The sequence below is a fragment of the Bos indicus x Bos taurus genome, chromosome 13 (assembly GCF_003369695.1).
Source record: "Bos indicus x Bos taurus breed Angus x Brahman F1 hybrid chromosome 13, Bos_hybrid_MaternalHap_v2.0, whole genome shotgun sequence".
NCBI classification, from domain to species: domain Eukaryota; kingdom Metazoa; phylum Chordata; class Mammalia; order Artiodactyla; family Bovidae; genus Bos; species Bos indicus x Bos taurus.
In genome coordinates this window covers 76,708,059-76,725,966 of record NC_040088.1, presented here as the reverse complement: position 1 = coordinate 76,725,966, position 17,908 = coordinate 76,708,059, and the positions used below count along the sequence as shown (strand labels likewise).

The 17,908-nt window shown below is 47.8% G+C and overlaps 1 protein-coding gene across 2 annotated transcripts in view; it reads left to right on the top strand.

The window, feature by feature from the left end:
* Nucleotides 1-17,908, top strand: part of ISM1 (isthmin 1) — a 95,023-nt gene that overhangs the window by 40,575 nt on the left and 36,540 nt on the right. The window lies entirely within an intron of this gene.

Here is a 17,908-nt window from a genome sequence, read left to right as displayed (position 1 = left end):
ATCTCCTTTCTGCCCCTCCCAGCCCACCCCACGCCCCCGGCTTCCCAACCCTGCACTCCCCGGAGGCTCCCCCAGGGCGGCTCCTGGCTGCGCTGAGTGTGGAGCAGTGAATTGGTCCCACCCGGGCGGCTGTCACAGTTGGCGCCCCCGGCGCAGTTTTCCACATTCTCTCTCTGGGCAAAGGGAGGCACCAGGTATGGCTCATGACGTGACTTGGGGGCTGGTGACCATACCAAGATGTGTGGCTGTCAGGTCAGTGGAGACCACGCCAAGAACCAAGTCAGAAAGACCTTCCTCACCCCTATGCCCCGGGACCCAGCTATGGTTTCAGACAGGCAGGGTGAGGAAAGTGTGCCTAGCCTGATTATCAGACTTTAAACTCCTGCTTGTCCACGTAGTCGTGCATGCATGGATGCATCATCCATCCAGACGGCAGCAGTGAAGTCCTACACGTGCCAGGCTCTGGGCTAAGCGCCCAGACACAGAAGCGACGCAACAGACAGAAGCCCCGCTTCAAGGAGCTGACTCTCTGATGGGGGCCAACAAGACTGCATAAGACAGTTTTGTTTGTATGTAGAATAGTCTTGTCTTGTGGCACAGAGTATTAAGGACATACACGGAGTGATGGAAGGGAACTCCCTTGGGGGAGGGACAGTACTTGATGATTGCAGAAGTCCTCCGTCTCTGGAGGTGATATTTAAGCTGAGATTTGAAAGGCAGAGAGTGACAGTAGTAGCCTGGACTAGGACAATGGCAGAGGAATTTTAGAAATAGCCAAAATACTCAGCGGCCAAAGAATCCACCTGCTATGCCGGAGACACAGGAGGCGCGAGTTCAGTCCCTGAGTTGGGGAGATCCTAGAGGAGGAAACAGCAACCCACTCCAGTGTTCTTGCCTGAAAAATCCCATGGACAGAGGAGCCTGGTGGGCTACAGTCCATGGGGTCACAAAGAGTCGGATGAAAATGAAGAGCACCCAAAGATAAGATAGGTCTATGAAATAAAGCCTGATTTGGGGGGGCTTCCCTGATAGCTCAGTTGGTAAAGAATCCGCCTGTAATGCAGGAGACCCTGGTTCAATTCCTGAGCCAGGAAGATCCCCTGGAGAATGGATAGGCTACCCATTCCAGTATTCTTGCGCTTCCCTTGTGGCTCAGCTGGTAAAGAATCTGCCTGCAATGCAGGAGACCTGGATTCAATCCTTGGGTTGGGACATTCCCCTGGGGAAGGAAACGGCTAACCACTCCAGTATTCTGGCCTGGAGAATTCCACGGACTGTATAGTCCATGGGGTCACAAAGAGTCAGACACAACTGAGTGACTTTCACTAAGGATGAATGGACTTGAAGAAGCTAATGTGGCTAATGTAATTTACCCCTTGTGCAGCTGTTTGCAGTTCAGTCAGTTTTTGCCTGCCTTAATTAGTCAGACACTGAACAAAAAATGAATAAAGTTCTAATAATGTATAAAAATACAATGAAAAGGAGCAGTATTCTTGCCAGGAAAATCCCATGGACAGGGGAGCCTTGCAGGCTACAGTCCATGGGGTTGCAAAGAGTCAGACACAACTGAGCAACTGAAGACATATGTCAATGTATAAAATACAAGAGAGGAGAACAAGGAGAGACTGATTCTGCTGAGCGTCGGGGAAGGCTTCACAGAAACGGCAGTATCTTCACAGGATTTGTAAGGAGACATAGGAGTGTTCCGTGTTGCCAAGGGAAGGAAGGGCTTTGCAGGTAGAGGAGACAGAGACCTTTGACCCAAGGGTGTCTATTAGCCTCTGTCTGAGTTACAGCAAGGCACCCCCTCTGGGGAGAAGACACCGTGTCCTCCAGGCTTGGTTTCAGCCCATGCTTGCCCCCCACCAGGCTCTTTTGTTCCATGCACAGCTTATACCACAGGCATGGTGGCCCTGAATGAAACTGCAGGGAGTCGACTGTGCCCACACCCATTGGGCTTTGAAATTTGGTTTCTTTACCCATCCATCCACTCAGAGAGCATTTATCAAGGTCCAGATTCATTTTGAGACAGCAACTCCAAAGGGAAAGCCTAACATTTTGTGATTCAGTCTCAGGAGACTTGTTGGGGCGGGGCCGGGGGAGCAGCAGGACTCTGCCACCAGAGCAGCCAGTTCCCTCGGAAGAGCCGAAGGCCAGGAACCAGGAATCTCGCATTCTGGACCCCACCCAGACATCCTCCCATGTGCTGGCCCCTCCCCAGCCATACCCTGCACCCCATTCTGTAAAAAGAAGGCACTGAATTCTTAGACCCAGCTCATACCCTGCTCCCACTTGGTAGAGCTGGTGTAACTGTTTTCAGGACGAGCTGGATTTTCCTGTGGGATTGTAGGTACGAAAATGGCTTTAAAACTGATGCTGAATGCATCACCCTCCACAGCCCTCCCGAAGTCAGACATCTTTGGAGAGGCTGCTGGCCAGATTCAAGGGTCTCCCTCTGTATCCTGGCCACTCTTTAAAAAAAAAAAATTAAATTGAACATTGTGTTTGCATTTTTATTCAGTTCAAGAAATTTTCTCTCTCTCTCTCTCTTTTTTTTTTTTTTTTGGCTGAGTGGCATGCAGGAGCTTAGATTCCTGAACAGGGACAAAACCCATAGCCCCTGCAGTGGAAGCACAGAGTCTTCACCACTGGACTGCCAGGGAAGTCCCTCCTGGCCATTCTTGACACTGGGGTGGTTGGAAGAAGTATTGGCCTTCTTCCCTGTGACTTTGGCTAATGCCAGCTGCTTTCTCTTGTCTCCATGGGTCCAGAATGAGCCCCCACCTGTCTCAGCCATATTTTACAGCCATGGTCAGCCCCAACTGGACCCTTTAGGAGCTGGTGACTTTGATGACATCCTCAGCTTCAGTTTCCTCACCTGTACAATGGGGGTGATGATAATGGTACCCATCTGGTGGGAGCTTTGGGAGGCATTGATTGAGATGATCCGTAACAAGTGTTTGGATAAGACTACCACAGAGTTAACACTGGAAAGGGGGGTGGAGGTGTAGCTGGTTATGATGAGGGAAGATAGAAGCTGGGCTGAGAAGCAAACATTCAAGAGAAAAGGTATCAAGGTAAAAGTAAGTCCTAGGAAAGGCCAGTGGGAGACGGGAATTATAAAGGGAGAGAAGAGCTTGCGCTACAGGTATGCTCCTCCTTTTAGAGGTGAGAACACTAGGTCATAGGAGAATAATGGACCAAGGTGGGGGCCCTCTGTTTTTTTTAAAAAAAAAAAACTTATTTTCCTGCATCCTTTATAATTCAGAAAATAGCAGTAACAGAAAGCTTGGCATCTTAAATCCCTGTGACCTTTCCAAGTGCCATTTCTCTATGACTCCATTTCTACTTTATTTCTCCTTGTGTTTCTAGTAGTTATTTAAGTTCAGCAGGTAAGTCTTGTGCATACAGAAGGGAGCACAAATCATACATGTACAGTTCAACCAGTTCCCTAAAGTGAACACGTTGTGTAACCAGCTTCCAGAAGTAGAATGTGAGGACTGCCCTGGTGGGCCGGTGGCTAAGACGCAACGCTCCCAATGCAAGGGGCCCAGGTTCGATCCCTGGTCAGGGAACTGGATCTCACATGTCACTAAAGATACCACATGCTGCAGCTAAGACCCAGTGCAGCCAAATCAATATTTTTTTTAAAGAAACAGAATGTGGCTCTTGTGGCCTGACCCCCCCCGCTCTGCCACAGGGCTCCCTTTTCGTTACCAGCATCCCCAGGATCGCCACTGTCCTGACTTCTAACAGCATTACTTAGTTTTGCCTGCTTTTGAACTTTACATAAATAGAACCATACATTTTATCTGGTTTCCTTTGTTCAACATCATGTTTGTGAAATTCACTGATAATGTTTCATTGTATGACTATTTTATGCATATACCTTCCTTATATATTCTGCTGTAGATGGCCATTTGAGTTCCTGTCGCTTTCAAAGCTCACCCCAAATGCTTAGCAAATCTCAGGAAGAAAGTGATGACTCCTAAAGCTAATATCCAAAGCAATAGTGTGGGGCCCTGCTCTTTGTGGCCTGTTTTCTCCATTCTCTGCCTCATCTGGCTTCCCAAAATAAAGTCCCCTGCTTACTATATGAACAAATTTGAGAATGCATTTGTAAGTCCAATTTGTTCCCGAGTCCAACAAAGTTAGCCTAGGTACCCAACTAACACAATCGGCTATAGGGTACTATATTGGAATAGGTTTAAATACTTTTCACACAAATAACATGTACATAAAAGACAAACAAACATAAAGAATATAGCAGTTTTACTCTTACACTAAAGTGCCCTGAAGAGTGCAGAAGTGTAACAGCAGCTGGCATACAAGGACTGCCACGCATGTTCACATCTTTCAAAGTTCACAGCTTGAAGATGGGTATGCGGGAGACTTGCTGCAGAGCCCAGAACTCTTGCACGAAGTATGATGTGCCGTTTCATTCCTGTCTTTCCCATCATTAGTTTGCCAGCATCCGTTGTAGTCCATGCTCATTATACCAGCTCTTTGTGTTGACCAGCACTTACTGACCCTGTGACGGTATCAGCCTGCACAAGCCAAGTGGCTTTGGGCTGGACTGGCATCTGGATAGTTTTCCTAAGAAAAGGTGGCCAGGACCCCCATAACAAACAAAGTAGGGGAGCAGAGCTGAGAATTAAATCAGCAACATGCTGCTGGCCAGTGTTCTTGAAGCAGGCCCCTTGAACCCGTTGCCTGAGTGGAAGCTGCAGTGAGGGAAGATGGGAGATTCAAGGCGGCTGCAGACTCTCTTACTCTAGAGAACCCCTGGGGGAGAAATTAGGACAGCATACAGTGGGAGGAACAGGGTTGCGGTGCCTACTCTGCTAGCCAGAGGCCTCTCAAATTCAATTTCCTCCTCCTTGGAACACAAGCACTCGTGTCTGCTTCAAGGGGTGTTGTGAAGATTAGACACAGCGTCCCATGCCTGGCCTGGGTGGTGGTGTGCTTTGTCCCAGATACTTCCCGTGTGCCCAGTGTCTTCCATTCACCTCTCCAGACTGACCCCGCAGCCTTCCCCACCCTGTCGTGTGCCTCAGCTACATGATCTGTATGTATCGTATCAACGGACTCCCTTGATCTTGAGCTTCTGATTGGAATTGGCCAACAGTAAACATGACGAGAGAGGAGAGGAAGAAGAGGGAGGCATCCATATTTTGTAAGGCCCATGTACACACACACACCCCACCTCGCACTGGGGAGCAGCAACCGCTCCCTTTCCTTGCCACTCCAGGCCTGGAGGTATAAGATCTCCCTGGCTTTACCAGCCCTGGACACCTCAGCATCTTTGGTGGTTTCCAGCCTCCTTGTCCAGAGAAGGCAATGGCACCCCACTCCAGTACTCTTGCCTGGAAAATCCCATGGATGGAGGAGCCTGGTAGGCTGCAGTCCATGGGGTCGCTAAGAGTTGGACACGACTGAGCAACTTCACTTTCACTTTTCACGTTCATGCATTGGAGAAAGAAATGGCAACCCACTCCAGTGTTCTTGCCTGGAGAATCCCAGGGACGGGGGAGCCTGGTGGGCTGATGTCTCTGGGGTCGCACAGAGTCGGACACGACTGAAGTGACTTAGCAGCAGCAGCAGCCTCCTTGTCCACCCATCTGTCAGCTCTTCTTTCATTAAGCTCCCTAGGTCCTCAGTGCCACCCATTTTCTGCCCAGGTTCAGACAGACACACCCTCGTACCAGGATGTTTATCTTGGGGAGAGTAGCAGCATGTAAGTATGTGCTCTGGTGCACCCCCTTTCATGACCATCCCCAAAAGAAAGCCCCTAAGAAGCTCGGTCTTCTCTTTCCTTGAACCTCAGCTAACTGAGCTCAAGTGGGAGAATGATCTTTATCAAGAACAAAACTAGCAGGTGCTTTGTTTTTCTGGGGTCAGAATAAGAAATTGTATGGGGTCAAGGAGTTAACATCAATAAAGTGGCTGAAAGTGGTCCGGTGGGTGCCCTCTGCCAGTTGATGCTTGGCCTTCTGCTCTTCCCAATAAGAGGAGAAACCCACAAAAAGTCCTGCTTACAGATCATACTTCTCCATACTTGTTTCTACTTGTTAGTGCATTAGACAAGTATCCAGAAAAGGATCTTTTAGAGAAAATGAAAGAACCTTAAATGGTTATTGTTAAAGAGTCAGTAGATGGTGAGCTGCAGAATCAGAAGTATGGATGGTTTTACTTCCTTATGTTGGACTCCTTCACTCTTAAAGAATTTCCCACTTTCTCCCTGGCATTTCATATGCAAGCATTTCTTAACTTTCCCACTGGAGTCTGAAGTCTTAAAGACAAAACCCTGTCCAGATATGATTTTCATAAGAGTCTCTTGTAACATGGATACATATCCGGAATTCCCTGGAAGTCCAGTGGTTTAGGGCTATGTGTTCCACTGCAGGGGGCCCAGGTTTGATCCCTGGTTAGAGAATTAAGATCCTGCAAGCATGTGGCATGGTCCTAAATGAATAATAAAATGAATTCTTGTCAAAGCTTTATTGAACTAGCTAATGAGAGAACTAGGAAGATGCTAGTGCCAGTTAAGTGCTTGTGAGGAACAGATATTTATCAAATTAGTGGAGAAAATCATTACCGAGTAGATTTGGAGGGGCATTGACCCTATTATTCATTGTTGGTTTTTTCCCCAGTTTTGTTGAAATATAATTGATATATAACATTGTGTATATTGAAGGTATATAACCTAATGACTTGAGATACGATACCTTGTCAATGATTAGCATAGTAAGTTTAGTTAACATCCATCACTTCACATACTTGGAATTTTGTCCCTTATGATGAGAACATTTAACAAATTATTGTTTCTACCAGACCAAAAAATAAATTATATTTCTACAGGGTGGAAATCTCCAAGTTCACGTGTAACAAAAAATAAATTATATTTCTACAGGGTGGAAATCTCCAAGTTCACGTGTAACTTTTAGCCTAAGCCTTTTGTGTGTGTGTGTGTGTGTGTGTGTGTGTGTGCTCACTTGCTCAGTTGTGTCCTATTCTTTGCAACCCTATGGACTGTAGCCCGCCAGGCTCCTCTGTCCATGGGATCTCCCAGGCAAGAATACTGGATTGGGGTGCCATTTCCTCCTCCAGGGGATCTTCCCAACCCAGGGATCCAAACCACGTCTCTTACGTCTCCTGCATTGGCAGGTGGATTCTTTACCACTAGCGCCACCTGGGAAGCCCTAAGCAATAGTAAATAATAAGTGAAACAAAGGTCCATTCTTCTAGAAAAGTAACCAGGGACAGGCCTGTCATACTATATGCTCTGCTGGGAACTGATCAACTCGCAACCACCCTTTTGCTTTATTTCCAAGTTTGGCTCATTTCTCCTCACAAGGTATACGCTATTGAACTGCCTCACCACAGGCTCACGGCACCTGGCCCAAAGCAGATGCCCACAAAATGCCTGTTGAGTGAACCTATGAATAGAGCAGATCTCCATCCATTTATAGAAAAAGATTAGCCAAGCGAAGTCCAGGGCCCACAGTCGCATCAGCTGCCAGCTTTCCAAGCAGGGATCAAACAGTTTCCCTGGAGGAGAACAGAACAGCAGTCCAAATAAGAACAATCTGTACCGGCAGGTGGGAAAGGGGACCGGTCCTGGTGGGGTACAGCTTTCTCTTCACCTCAGGCCATAATCGGCCTATGATGGCTCTATAATTGCTTTATAGTGTCAGTAGGGGTTCCCCAATAAATGAGCATTGCTGGTTTCTGGCAGCTAACAGAGCCATACAGGTGCATCGTGAAAGTGTGAGGGAGCATTGTTAAGTCTCAGCTCCAAATCTTTGAAACACTGGCTGTGGGGCTGTTAACAGAGCAGCCCCTGTGAATGATGGAAGCAGTAGGCAGGGGGATGTTTTTCAGCAGATCTGACCCAGCTTTGAGTCGGCAGGTGGAGGGATGGGGGAAGGTGCCGAGGAAGATAACATTTGCACTGCATGCCTTTAGAACCATCAGATTTTTGTTTAATTTCCTCACCCTCAATTTGATGTTTTTAGCCTTTTGGTATTGACTATTTGGAAAAGACTCTGATGCTGGGAGGGATTGGGGGCAGGAGGAGAAGGGGACGACAGAGGATGAGATGGCTGGATGGTACCACTGACTCGATGGACGTGAGTCTCAGTGAACTCCAGGAGTTGGTGATGGATAGGGAGGCCTGGCGTGCTGCGATTCATGGGGTCGCAAAGAGTCGGACATGACTGAGCAACTGATCTGATCTGATTTTCCTTTAATCATTGGAAAATTTTTTTTTTCTGGGACAAGTGTCTCTTGAGGATTCTATTCCTAGGAGGTGAGATAGATGGATTGGGAGCTTTTCTCTAGTTCTCATCCTATGTTGATGAGAACAACATACTCATCCTCATACCCATTTTACAGAAGGAATAGCTGAGGTCCTGTATCAGTTAGCTTCTGCTGTGTAACAAACCACTCTGAATTCATTAGCATAAACCACAATGTTTACTGTTTCTCATGATTCTATGGGTCAACTGGGTGGCTTTTCTAGTCTGGATTAGCTCAGTTGGGGCCAGATGGTCTAACATAGTCTCCATTTGTGTGACGAGTCATTGGCTGGCTGTTTAGTCTAGGGTAGATTATCTGTTTCACCTATCTGCCTTCATCCCACAAGCTAGCCCAGGCCTCTTCACATGGTGGTCTCAGGATTCCAAAGAGCAATTAAAAAAAAAAAAAAAGTCGAGCTCCAATGTACATTTATCTCTGCTTACTCTTGTCCATCGGCCACAGTAAGTCACATGACCAAATGCAAAGACAGTATAGCAGACCACTACCCAAGGCATAGATAGTTACAGGAGGAATCTGCGGACGTTTTCGCAAACCCTACCAGTCTAGGTGCAAAGGTACAGAAACTCGCCTAAGCTCACAAAACTAGGTAGGGGCAAGGCAGGGCAGAGACCTAGGCCTCAGACCTCCTGGCCCAGGCCCCTTCCTCAACATCATAAGCCCTTTTCTAGGATTCCAAGGTGAAAGTCCAGTTCCCTCTAGAAACCTAGTTTACAGGTACTGGGAGCAGAGAAATTCATGGTAGGTTTCAGTGATGGGTCTTCACTTTGGGTGTTGAGAGAAATACATCTTCTTAATTAAAACAATAGCTGAGCAAGGGTCCCTCGGGCCATCCCCACCCCAGGCCAGTCTGAACTCTGCCAGTCTTTACCGTTTGACTTGCCTCCCAGGTTCCGACAGCAGAACACCAGCCTTGACTTGGTCTTGGGTGTCCCCCTTGCCATGTGGGGAGACGCTGCATCACTGCAGGGGCCTCCACCTCTGGGGTCTCCTTGTCCTGTTCTGTGCTCTTCCTCTGGTCATGGCAGGACTTAAGACAGCTGGGCCCTTTAGGCATGCTAATAATTTGATGTCTCTGCAACTTGGGTCCTGGAAAAGGATCTGGAGAGTTTACCACTCTGTTTTCCTTCCCAGATAATGGAGAAAGCACAATTTTAAAAATCCACAATAATCCACATTCATTAAATATTTGCTTCAACTTTGGCTTAGAGGGGGAGCTGATCTCCACATGGCCGAAGCCCCCTGGTGGCCACCCTTGACCTGTTCCTTGATCCCTGAACAAGTTCAAAGTCAACCCTTAAATTCAAATCCCTCTCTCAGCACTCAGCAGACAAGACCTTCCCTTAGCTTACAGGGGCACCGGGCAGGGGGAGTGGGCAGCACGCGTATCTCACACCCCAAGAGATGTTATTTATGCAAGTGTCTCGTCTAGGCAAATTCACCACCTCCCTGGAGCAGAATTCTGGAAAACACAGTCTCTCCATCCACTTCCATTGGCAGAGATGGTTCAGATGATGTGTGAAGGTTTCTTTGGCCAAATTGGCTTCCCAGCCTTGAACTCTGCTTCTTACGTGTTTTCTTAGACTTGAAAGAATAATTCACATCCCATTTCTGTCCATTCTTTAGTCTAACAGGACATAAAGGAAACGGGGCCCGGGGAGCTCTCACTCTGCTTTCTTCGCCAACAGCGGAGAAAAGCACAACTTGAAAAATCACCAATAATCCACACATTTTCAAGATCAAAGCTGTTTACAGAAGTATCCAAGATGAGCTAGTGGGGCATTGACTCCCGTTTTGTCAGCTGGCCCCAAGAGCCTTCAATTAAGAAAGAAGCACGGGGGTGGGAGACTCTCATCAGCGGCCCCTTCCCCTCTGGAGCCAGCTCCATGCCCAAGTGCAAGGAGTCAGCCATTCTTCATGCCTTCCAAAGCATCACCCGAGATCATAAGCGAGGTCACTCCCAAGCCCTAGAGTAAACAGCCCTCTGATACATTCTGCCCCCAAAATGGAAGATTCCTCAGCTATTAGTCAGACTTTCAACAGAAGGCTCCATTCCCAACCAAGATGAAACACTCCGGCATTCCTGAAATGTGATGTGCCTATGTCACTAGCTCCCAGGGTTGTCTTCAGGGTCCGACAGCAAAGATCGGAGTACAGTTATGGCCACTTCCCTCTGCCAGGAGTTTGTCTTTCCCTGCAAAGGAGCATTGCGTGTTCATGCTTGCTGTAACATACAGCCATGGATGTCTGCTCTGTTCCTGCTACCTGAAGGGGTGTGATCACCATCACTTGCCAGCAGAAGGTGGCCAACCTCACCATCGGTATCTTCAACAATGCGGGCTTCCCCCCAGAGATCTGGTTCCTTCCTCCCAGCCTGCGCTGAGCAAGCCTCCACCACCAGTGGGTGCCAGGCCTGTGGTCACCATCTCACAGCTGTCTTCCTGAGTCCTAAGAACAAGCAAGCATCCCCCACCACCCCCTGGGAAGGCAGCTTTTCTGCCTGAAATTCACACCGTTCATCCTTTGATTTTCTCTTCCTGGGAGCGCTCGCACCCCCAATCATGTGAAAAGATAATCACTGTGCCCTTTTATCCTTTTTTTCTCCCCAAACAGGGAAACTTGTGCTCTTCCCTTTGAAATACCACCCATGGCATTCTTGAACTTATTTTTAGACGTGTGGAAACATTCCAGACAAAAATCGATGCCCGGCACAGATAAAGCCCCAAGTGTGTTTATCGTGGGGAGAAGAAAACGGAGTGTTTTAATGTGGAAGGAGCGTGGCCATATGCCTGGATGCAGCGTGGCTGCCTTTAATCTGCAGAAAGGAAACAAGCATTGTCGATAATAATATGCAGCTGTCCAGCCCAAATGAGGACATATTGCTAATTAGCTATATTGTTAATATATTTTAAGGAGAGAGGCTGCAGTGACGTTAATTATAATCTTTGTTGTTGGTTGTTCAAAGTCTATGAGACCAAAAGCCTTGCTAATAATATCTTCTTTAATATCTTCAATAGAAGATTCTTGGGTTTTTTTTTTCTTTAGAATCCCACATAAAAGCCACATTAGGGGTAATGAGGCCTGTAGCCTGAGCCTAATTAAAACAACATCTAACTAAGCCTGTGGCCATCATTATCATCAACTAGTACTTATTGGGTGCCCCCCGAGCTCATTTGGAATTGGAGGGTGTGGGGTTTGAGATTGCAGATACGGCCTGTTCTTTGCCCTCCAGAAATTTGCCATCCCGTCTGCCTCCAAGAAGTCTGCCTGGTTGCGTTAATCTGGGAATAGTTACCACAGCCTTGAAAGAAAAAAAAAAAAAATAGGCATTAAAACTGTCCAAGCCAGCCACAATTTGTTACTAGTGTGTGCCTCTTCTGAGGTTCTGGAAGTGGTCAGATCAGCCCTGGTTTTCACACACCGGCCTTTGGTTGAGGTTTATGGAACAGGGCAGGTGGCAGTGATTCTGAGCACGGTTTTTCCAAAGGTGGACGCACAGCTCCTTTTCACAGCTTGATGGTCCTCCCTGGAGCTGATCACCCTAAATAGCTCTGGGGCTTGGTTCTCCAAAGAACCCCTGCCTCTCTCAGTCCTGTGCCAGATGAGCAGCTGCCGACTCTGCTGTGAGCGCTCTGACCTCGATGTGGTCCATGGCGGTCCACCTTGGTCACAATGCAGCCAAAGGGATGGATCCCCCCGACGTGGCTGAGGGCGGCGGCCGGACGTCCCGGCTCTTGGGCAGGGGATGTCCCGTGGAGAAAGTACACGAGGAGCAAAGTGTCTGGGCCTGTCATCTTGGAAACCGCACCGGGGCTGCCGACGAGAGGTTTCCTCAGCCATCTTGGCAGAGCTTTCCTGGGAGCATTCAGAGCTAGTGACAGGAGCCAGGGAGGCGATGCCCACCCATAGAACGCCAGCAAGCCTCCAGCTGACCCAGAGGATGCCACCAGGGAAGTGGTGGCCTAATGGAAAAGTCACAGCATGCTAGGAGAGAAAGCTTTCAGACCAAAGGCTGGTGGGTGCAGACATCTGGGGTTGGGCCTGGCATTTGTATTATTTATCCAGTGATCTCTTACTGAAGACAGCAGAGTGGCAATGAGCCTAACCCCAACTCCATCCCAGCCTGATGGCCCTTGGGCCTCAGTGCCAGGCCCTGGGAGGCCTTGGGGAGTCTGCACACTCCGTGTCCTTCGCCAGGATCGCCAAGTTCACTGGCCCATCTCCCTGTCTGCTCTGTGATCGTCACCTGCTTCCCAGGCTTCATGGTACTCATTTGTTCAATCTTGGTTCAGACATTATTTCCTCAAGCAAACCTCCATTTCTCTTTAATAGAAATGTTCCAAGTAAGGAGTTTTATAAGCCCTACCTCGAGTGCGGATGATGGCTTTTCCTGGCTTCCTCTGTTTTGTGAGTATCATCGTAGGTTCATTGAATGTCATGGATGCAATGCATGGCAGTCAACGACAATTTTTGTGTTTTGACACCCAAAGTATCTAATCCCGGTGCACCGAGGGCCCTTCAGGATGGCTCCCATGTTGTTCCGAGGGAACACCATTAATTCCTGAGTCTTCCTCGGTTCCTGCCACAGGAGAGCATCCCAAACTCACTTGACTTCCCCACCCCAGCTCTGGAATCAATCATTTGTCCAAGGAGATCTGGATTCTTTGAGGGCAAACACCTTGAAATTTTTTAGTGATAGGATTTTCAGACAAATGAAAGGAAATATGACATTACCCAGCAAGTAACGGGTTTGAGAAACGCAAGGTACAGATGCTGAAACAGTGAGAAGATTCTATATGTGGAAGGAGGAGGGAGGTGGTAGAGGGCGGATTTGGAAAGTCAGCAGCAAGGCTGAGCTCTTGTAACCTGGCTGACACCGTGAAGGTCTTGGAAATGATTCACTAAATGCTCGGTTGGTACCCGCATAAGCTGGGGATGGTACCCAATCCTGAGTCACTTTGCTGAACAGGGCTTTTCTCCCTTTATTGGTGGTCACAGTTCTCAAATTAGAGTCACACAGGGAACATTGCTACTCGCGCCTCGGTTGTCCTCGATGTTACTGTTTGTAGCAAGGGTGCAAGAAGTTCAGAGGTCATCATTCCAGGGCTACTATGAAGGCTCTCGTGTGTTACCAGGGACCTCAGCCCCTCTATCTTGCCATTCAGCCACCTTTAGAGAGTATCTTCAACCTCATGCCAGCAGCCTCATTTCACTTCAAACACTTGTATTATCCACACTTCAGGCAGGAGAAAATGAAAGAGAGAAAAGAGGCAAAAGGTAAACTGACTCTGCCTTCTGTCTAAGAGTCGTATCAGGGACCTTCTACTTACATCTCATTGGGTAGAACCGTGTCACATGGTCATCCCTTCCTGCAGTAGGTGCTGGGAAATGAAGTTTTAGCCAGGCGTGTTGCCTTCTGAAATCAACCCTGAATTTAAAAAAAGAAGAATGGATATTGGAAATTGCAATATCTGCCACAATAATACTGCCATCTAAGGCAAAACACCAGGCTACATGAGCACAGAGCCTATTTTATTATTACTGTTAGCATTTTATTATTACCTTATTCCTATTTTTAAATAAGAATAAATTATAGAAAAAATAAGTTGTAGAATAATGGAGGGACAGGAGCTATGCACAAAGGTGGGAGAGTCAAGTGGCAGCTGAGTAGTGTGGCCACCGTATGTCATTCCCCTCACAGTTGAACAATGTGTGAGTGCAAACCACTTACTAGCTTTAGTTCTTCTGTTTCTTTATTAGTGGTCACGGCTCTCAAATTAGAATGTTGCTCCTAGAGCTGCAGCAATGTCACAGGTCGAAGGTCAACTCAAAGACATGTTGTGGGCAAAGTGATATTTTCCCAAACTGAACTGATGCCCTTGTCTCACTTGAATTCAAACCAAATGAATCAGGCAGTTCCTTGGAAAGAGTGGTACTATTTCTTAAAGAGCGGACTCCCCGAAGCTCATGTTTTCAGAGAAGGATGCTTGCTTTGCTGAATAAAACACCAACTGTTTAAATCTTCATTTTGCAATCCACCCTTCATGAGAATCCTCGCTCTGCTAGGATTGTTATGTGAACTCGGTGAGTGAGTTTGGCCCTGCAAGGAGGTCTTGCAGATGGGGCCTCTGCAAGGAGTGTAGTGTGTCTTTGAGAAAGGATGAAGAAACGGTGTTTTCCTTCCTTATTAGCAGACCCAGTCTACTGTCTCCTGCCCTAGATTCTTGATTATCAAAATAATGGTTGCTCCTGAATCTTGTTATTGATTGAATAAAGTAGAGCTTCATTTTATGTGAGCCATTGTAAGGCACCCTTCTCCTACTTTATCAGTGCTGTGTTCAGTCATGTCTGACTTTTTGTGACTCCTTGGACTAGCCCACCAGGCTCCTCTTGTCCAAGGAATTTTCCAGGTGAGAATACTGGAGTGGGTTGCCATTTCCTCCTCCAGGGGATATTTCCAACCCAGGGATCAGACCCAGGGATCAAACCCACATCTCCTGCATTGGCAGGCAGATATTCTACCTGAGGGCTTCCAGTTTCCAAACAGTTTGAGAGTGTACCAAGGTTTGGAGGGAGCCAAGGTTTCCAGGTCAACATGTGTTGTAGAAAAGCAAGAATAATTCAGATATTCAGAGATCATGATTAGCACTTTTTATGATTTCCCATTCCCATCTTTTAGACACTTTGCAAACGCTGAGCTTGTTTGAGGGGAGGTGGGGGGAGGCAGGAGGAGAAGGATTGGGGAAGGATGGAGAGAGGCCACAATTGTGTGCATAGTTCAAGCCAAAGCATACTTTGTGCCCCCATCTTCCCAGCACAGGCACTTGTGGCCTGAATCGTCCAGCCCAGTTGCCCTGACTCTACATTCCTCTTTTCAAGTGTAGACCCAACCCACCCTGAGTTCTCTGGACCATCCTGCTGGGACAGTGTGGGATTCTTCTTATTGCCTGCTTTGCTTTCCATGGAGGATCGTTCAGCCACAGAGAGTCTTAGCTCATGTCTAAGCCAGGATGACTGTGTGCCTCTCCTCCCAGGAGAAATTCCAGAGTCAGATCAAGAAACCCGTCAGAACCCCAGCCCTTGTTTTATCAGCCAGCTAAGCCAAGCGACAAATATGCAGCCCAAATACCTTTCCTCTCTCTCAGAAGCAATGAACATGAACTTGGGCAAACTCTGGGAGATGGTGAGCGGCAGGGAAGCCTGGTGTGCTGCAGTCCCTGGGGTCACAAAGAGTCAGACACCACTGAGCGACTGAACAACAACAACATCTCTTCTTCTAAAATAAGAGTTGTTGTAGTAGAAAGACTGCTTCATCACAAGGGAAAGGAAAGGGGGCACCATCTTTTAAAGATTTTTTTTTTATGTGCACTGTTTTTAGTCTTTATTGAATTTGTTAAAATATGGCTTCTTTTTTACATTTTGGTTTCTTTCTTTTTCTTTTTTTTTTCTTTTATTTTGGCCAAGAGACATGTGACATCTTAGCTCCCTGACCAGGGATCAACCCTCATCCCCTGCATGGGAAGGTGAAATCTTTTTATTTTTTTTTAATTTATTTATTTTTTAATTGAGGATAATTGCTTTATAGAATTTTGTTATTTTCTGCCAAATATCAACATAAATCAGCCATAGGTGTACCTATGTCCCTTCCCTCTTGAACCTCGCTCCCAACTCCCTCCCCATCCCACTGCTTTTGGTTGTCACAGAGCCCCTGTCTGAGTTCGATGAGTCACACAGCAATCCCCACTGGCTGTCTGTTTTACATATGGTAATGTAAGGTTCCCTGTTAACTCTCTCCATACACCTCACCCTCTCTGGAAGGTGAGCTCTCAACCACTGGATTGCCAGGGAAGGTTCCCTCTTTCACCCAGTCTAGCAGCGTGTTCCGGTTGCCACCATGAAGCCAAGGCAGGATTTGCAGGGTATCCCTCAGGGTGTGGGAGAGCAAATCATGCACCCTTTCTGAGAATTAGATTCCCAGAACCTGCTGCAAGAAATTTTCCATGAGAAGTCAGATGTCCTCACTAACATTGTTGGGGATCCAGGGAGAAAAACAAGAGAATGAGGGCGTTCAGTGAGCTTGCCCCAGGCCACGATAGAGATGTTTCGTGTTGGGGAAAGAATTAGCCTGCCTCTCTCTCACTGTCTCTGCGTGCTGGATGGGACAAGCTGGGCATAATGCATTTGGCCTCTGTTGTGTTGAGCAATGTCTAGGAATGCCAGGGCAGCTCTCTCTAGGAGGCTATGCCAGGAGACGAAAGCATGACAGAGAGGTGACTGGAAAGGTGTGCAAAGACTCTGCCCCCGGCCACATCTCCCGAGCAAAGAGGAAGGGCAGGCAAAGACCTGATGAAGGGCAGCAGCTCTCCCCTCCCTAACTGCACGTTTTAAAGAGGAGCTAGCAGACAGGCTTCTTCCTAGCTCCGTCCTCTTCTCAGCCTCTGGGAACATTCACAGACGTGATCTCTGCACCAGGGAGTTTATTCCTCATCCCATGTCTGTTTAGAGAGATAGAAAAATCCAGCCCCTCAGGTCAGCTGTTTAATGAGATGGTCATCTGCTGCTTGTGTTCCGTCCTCAGCCCACTCTTGACCTCGGGTGCTCAGAGTCAGGAGTGTTTTGATCCCAGATGTAACCCCTGACTGGGTCCGAGGCGCTGCAGGCAGAGGGGGCGGGGAGTGCGTGCGGAAGCAACGTGCTGGGATATCCACTCCAAAACCCCCAAACATGCCCAAGAATAACAAGGAAATTAACCGCTGACCCAAACGCGGGTGAAATTCTATCTCCACATCGCCCTCCACCAGTAAACACGAAAATGCTACCCCTTAGGGGATGGAGGAAGCCTCCAACCAGAGGGCCAGGGAGAAGGCGAGCAGAAGCTACTCTGGGAAAGAAGTCCAGCAACTTCCACGCTCTCTGATCACTGGGAAAACATTTTCCCCCAGTGACAACCAAACACAGACCTTTTTTGCTAGCCTGGAAAAACAACAGACTTGCAACTTTTCACGATAAAGACCCTCAATTTGAGAACGCCTTTGTGTGACTTTTTCTTGGGCTGTCCCCCACCTCTCCATCCCCATCTCAGGTCCTTCTCCCCCTCTTCGCTCTGTCCCAGCCTCACTGGCCTTCTCTCTGATCCTCAAGTGAGCCAAGTCATCGGCATCCCAGGACGGTCTTCCTTGCTTGTCCCTCTGCTGTGTTCTTTGCTCAATAATTGCAGCTGTTCAGGTTTCACTTTGCAAGCTGCCTTTTCAGACAGGTCTTCCTCAGCCACCTACATTGTGTTGTCCCTGACCACTGTCTGTTACTTTTCTTCTGAGCAATCACTGTTCTCTGATCCGACCCTATTCATGTGTGTACTTGTGGTTTATTCCCCCCGGTTAGATGTGCAGTCCAGTAGAACAGGGCCCGTGACTGTCTAGTTCATGGCTTTCCTATGCCTAGCACATGGTTGACACGTGTTGACTGGATGGCTGGAAGGATGGATGAGTGGATGACTGAAAACACTGAAGGCAGGAAGGAGGGAAGGCAGAAAGGAGGGAAGAAGGTTAAGTAGGTTGAAAAGCAGATGGATGGAAAAGATGATGGATGG